The sequence below is a fragment of the Triticum dicoccoides genome, chromosome 7B, assembly GCF_002162155.2.
Source record: "Triticum dicoccoides isolate Atlit2015 ecotype Zavitan chromosome 7B, WEW_v2.0, whole genome shotgun sequence".
Classification (NCBI taxonomy): Eukaryota; Viridiplantae; Streptophyta; class Magnoliopsida; order Poales; family Poaceae; genus Triticum; species Triticum dicoccoides.
In genome coordinates this window covers 684,416,377-684,421,633 of record NC_041393.1, presented here as the reverse complement: position 1 = coordinate 684,421,633, position 5,257 = coordinate 684,416,377, and the positions used below count along the sequence as shown (strand labels likewise).

General features: G+C 43.9%; 1 long non-coding RNA gene across 11 annotated transcripts; it reads right to left on the bottom strand.

The window, feature by feature from the left end:
* Window positions 1-6: 6 nt before the first annotated feature.
* On the bottom strand, window positions 7-4,121 carry LOC119337333. Of its 11 annotated transcripts, none has more exons than XR_005163233.1 (5): window positions 3,590-4,121; window positions 2,940-3,247; window positions 2,482-2,589; window positions 2,278-2,386; window positions 7-2,060 (listed from the first exon to the last, which is right to left on the bottom strand). It is a non-coding gene; the product is annotated as an uncharacterized LOC119337333 (long non-coding RNA). The 11 variants fall into 11 exon arrangements; XR_005163235.1 differs by having other exon boundaries at window positions 7-318; window positions 478-2,060; window positions 2,278-2,589; window positions 3,590-4,119; XR_005163232.1 differs by having other exon boundaries at window positions 7-2,102; window positions 2,278-2,589.
* Between the last annotated feature and the right edge of the window lie 1,136 nt (window positions 4,122-5,257).

Genomic DNA, 5,257 nt, shown 5'->3' with positions numbered 1-5,257 from the left:
CGACGTCGGCCAGCATCAAACACCTCGCCGTGTGTGTGTGAAATTCAGATAGCAGCAACAATACCAAAATTCAGCTACCAGTAGGAGAGCAGTGGTGCAGCACCACATCATCGCTATCTCTCTCATTCTCCTTTTCACACCCAACCGAGCCCGTTCCTTTCTTATCTGCCTCCATCTTCTCCCCGATGGCCCCACTGGTGATGATCCCGCCACCCCTGCGTCTTTCCCATCGCCGTGCACCGTTGCTGCTGAGCATGACCCGGCGGGCACTAAGTGGATGATGACAACAATGTGCTTCAATATGTTTCTGTTCGTTACCTGCACAACTTTGAGACCTTTTAAAGTACAACCACCTTTAATACTATAATTTAAGCAGGATTAAATGATGAGTATAAGAGATCATATATGGATCAGTGGTAGTACAAGAATCACAAAAACAAGTCTGAATGGATGAAAATTGTGACATGAGTAGCTTACCATGTCCCCGAGGCCCAACATCATGTTGTCATCAGAAGTGCTTCCTGGAACAATCCTCGATACCAACAAATTCCTAGGGACGATATGCCTCACCTGAAGCTCTATCTTCTTTCTTATCAGCACAACCCAGGCAAGATGAACTCGTTTGCTATTGTGACCCTAACATTTTCTCTTCACGCCGCTGGCTCGCTTCCCTCCTAACCCTCCTCTCCATAGCTCCTAAAGTTATCAGTGGGAGGTAGCAAAACTGTGTCATTCAAAGGATGGTCGGCTACATTGATTCCTCCAATATCACCGATGGCTCCGATGTCCCCTCCCCCCTACTGCCGCCGACGCCTACATGGACGGCTACAGCCGCGCCGGTGATCGAAAGGGCAAACATAATCTAAATGGGAATACCCTGCTAGCGAGACGCCGCAATAATGAGAGGTAGCATGATTTAGTCAGCAACACTATAGTCGAAACTAATATTGTAAAATAGTAAGTCATCAATTTTTATTTATTTAGTCATAGATACCTCTGCTTTATAGGCCGCCAACAACTATAGAGACTAATCCATAGGATTACTGGAATACCCATCCTATTCTTCTTGAATGGTTGCATGACATTCTTCCTCAAATACGAAAAGGCCTCGCTTCTCTACATAAGCTGGTATTCATTCCATTCCAATATTAAGGCATGCACCATTAGTACTCGTGTATGACATGATCAAGAGCACCGTTAGTAGCAGTGTACATACAAGTGCATAAAATTCAAAAGTACGTATTAAGAAACTATTTCTTGTTCAAAATTCAAGCTAATATCAATATGTACAGATAAACTTAAAAATGTTTCTAAATAAATAAATATTTTTATTCAAATCTGTTGCTTCACACCAGGAACCACAAATAAAATAAAATAAAATGATATCATTAATCAAGCATTCCACGTCATCTAATAAAGTTTGGGCAAACACATAGTCGATCACAAAATATTGTTAAAATCAGACTTATATATGCTTTTATCTGAACTTGGTAAAAAGGATATGGGGTATTTGCTCAAATTACATCATCAATAGCAAATGCAAATATAAGCAGAAGGATAAGTTTCTGAGAGAAGAACCGGATCTTATTTATATTCGGACCATGAACATTCAAGATATCGTGCAAATAACATGGAAAATACAAGTGAGTTTGCACAACAAAGCTGATCCTATTGGAAAATGCCTACTAATTAAGGATGAGAGGGTAAGAAAGCATCAGACCAATATGGTGCAGATATTGATTGGCTTACTATGGTACATGTAACATTGAAATTGCCATGAAGAAGCTAATATTGTACGCACAAATGAGATCTCAGATACAATACAAATTGAGGAGCAAATCACAGTTTACCATCTGTTTGAAATTAATTGGCATAACATCGAGCAAATATCTCTTCAAAGCCAAACAATAAGCACGTACAGTAGATAGTAGCAATCAGACTGGCAGCAAATATAACAAACAAAAACAGAAGCAGTACCGGAACCACTTACCTGTGCACACAGGTGGAGCTTATTACACGATGAAGCTTGGACTATTATTGCCCGAGCATGGCGCATCAATCTGAGGTAGCAGACCCAAGTAAATAAAAAGTTTTAAACCGTACTGCATCATTAAAAACGCAGTAGGAAATGTTTCAGCTCTTGCAATCTAGCATACGACCAGAGAAATGTGTGCGGTTGGACAAAACGAAATAAGACGGGAGACGGGAATGGAATGTTACAGGTTTTGTAGGTAGTAGAGATAGAGATATGAAGTCAGTTGACAAATCCATCATCACCTGTGCGCAATTGCTGCCGCTGTCGATGTCATTGTGCCATCACCCTAGGAGACGGAGGGCTGATTGGTGCACCTTTGGTAAAGTATCAATCTGATGTCCAGAACTTGAACTGCAAATTTCATAATCTCCGTCAATAAGCTCTTGCATAGTTGCAGTTTCTTTCAGAATGAGAACCTCTGCAGACAACACAATAGTGTCATGTACCTGCATCCTGATATGTCAGAAATTCACGCAATAAAGAATGTTGAACAATCAGAAGATTGTTGTGTGTACTTGTTGGACCAAATTACAGTGTCCTCCTTGCAGGCATACCTAGCAAGTCAAACCATCAACTCACTAAAGCTATCTAAGTCGCCGAACACTGTTCTCTACAAACATTTGTTTGAATATAAGAAAATAAATACAAATTTAAATTATGAAAAGCAAGGCAGCAGGCCTATTTATTGTAGCATGGATTAATAATCAGACATCACTAAAAAAAATGCATATGCATGTGATATTGGCATAGTTTATCAGAAAATTTTAATGTGTAAATTAGCAAACACCTTCTGTGTATAGCAGCATCAAGAGGTGAAAAACAAGTGAACTGTAGCATCATGGAACCGCTGAATCAAAGAGGATACTTAGAATGCAAACATTTTGGAGATGAGAACTCAATTAACCTTCAATCTGGCAGCAGCTTCGCATCATATCAACTTCATGGAGAAAAATTAACTTCTATGTAGCACTGTGCTACCCTCTCAAACTCTCACGCTCTTGTAGATGCATGTAATCCAAAATTCAGAGGACGATAGTGGAGGCCTGATTACATACTGTGGCGGCTGGTGCGGACAGGAACCAAGGCGGCAGCTCAGGTCCTCCCTCCATTTTTGAAGCATGCCTTATCAGTACTGCAAGCATGACCATGCCAAGAAATTGAGAGAATGGGAGCTCACTCCCTCAAGTCGCAACTTCCCTCCAAGACATGTAGCTTTCATAAATAATAATAGACATGAACAATGATGCTTAGAGGCCATCAAAATTATTGGGAAATAACAACTTGTACTACACATACGTGTAATTAAATACTCCTCCAAGTAAATCAGATACCCTAAGAAAGTAATGCTCACATAAAGTAGAATTCTGAAGCGAATTGTGTTCAAGTAAAATATGTTAGACAGACTTCAGATTTTATGTAAACCAACTACGAAGTTCAGTAACAAAAAAGTTCCCATTAGAGACCAGGAGATTAATTAATCGTTGAAGTCCAGATCATTATTCAAATTTTACCAGATCTATTTGCTGGGAAGGACCGGGAGGATGGGGGGCTGACCTTGCAGGTGGGCATTGAGTACGTCATCGAGTACCTTCCTGCCCGGCGGCAGGGACGTCGTCGACAAAGCGGCGAAGGACGGAGTCCAGGAGGCGCCACGCCTTGATTCTCCTCTGCGGGGTCCTGGAGGCGCTCGAGCACGGCCATGTCGGCACCATACACCTCGTCGCCGGCGGTTTGCGGACGTATCTGGGCATGTGTCGCGGGGATCCGACGACGAAGAGAGGTGGAAGAGAGGAGAGGAGAAGTCAATCAAATCCTCCGATGCAAGATCGGGATCGACGGCGGATCGGGATCGGCGGCGGATCATAAGGCAGATTGCCATCAAAGTGGCAAGGCGCCAAGGCCAGCCCTCTCTTTGCCTGGACGAAGGGATGAGGGAGGCCGAGACCCGCGGCGGCGCAGGGAGGAGATAGGCCGAGACCCACGGCGGCGCAGGGAGGAGAGTTGGGACAGGTAGTCGAGGGTTGGGGGATGCAAGGGTTAGGCGGCGAAGGGATGGAGCGGCAGGGGCGAGCGGCGGCGAACGAGTGTGCGTGAGGGTTTTTTTTCGCTGGTTATTTTTCGTAGGTTTTTTTATCGCTGGTTAATTATTGTAGAATTTTTCGATTGAGGGGGCTGGTGGAGGACTCGGTACGTGGTTTTTACGGTTAGTGGCGGGTCAGCGTGAGGTGGGAGGAGATATCAAAATAGGTACCAAAAATAACCGGGTGAGGTGGGACGAAAATAAAACCCGGAACGCAATCTACCAACTGAGACATTAGAAGTTTATAGATTAAACGCGGCAACTATCATAAATTAGACATGGCAACTATAATTAACCAAAACAGAGAGAATTGTCATGCTTTTACAACTACATTTATTATCCCGGATAACTAAAGTTGCCATCCTGGGATAACTAAAGCGTCATCCCGCGGGTAACAAACGTAGTTGCGCCAGGACATGTGGACATATTTGCTTCATGCCACACGCGCGGGGTGGGGATGCGTAGTATTTGTTGGGCGTGTGGCACGAAGAAGTTGCGCCCACATGTGTGGGCAGTTCTAATATTCGCCCATACATGACCCGTGTGGGCTGATTATGCCACAAAGGGCGTGCGGGCGGATCTCTAATATGCCACACATGTGGCAGATATCGACGTCCTACATATTCTATTGGCCCAGTATTAAGAGTGTGGCTATATGTAAGTCGACTGGATTTTTTTGGGGGGAGGGGGGGGAGTTTATTCCATTGTTAAAGGGTTACCAGTAAAGAGGCAATAATTCATTGATACATGGGACCACGGTTCAGCCACATGGCAGTGGCTTGTTCATGTACTACTGTATAGAGCCAGTCGATCTGCTGTCCTATTCTGTTCACATCTAATCTGATTGGAATAAACTCTCGGTTCTGTATTAGAGCCTTCGTCTCACACTAAGTGTCCATATGCCGATCTACATAACCGATCATCGAGGATACTTGATAAAGCTTCAGAGGAATTGGATTGTGTTGTAATAGTACCCTCTCCATGTTGACAGGCGAGGGTCATTTCCTGCATGAGAGCATGAAGTTCTGCCTCCAAGACGTCATTGCAATTCAAAATAAATGGGTATGCTGCAAATATCACGCTCGGAGTTTACGCCTTCCAAACCCTTCCGCTCCGCCCCCCCCCCCCTTCCGCCGCTTGCC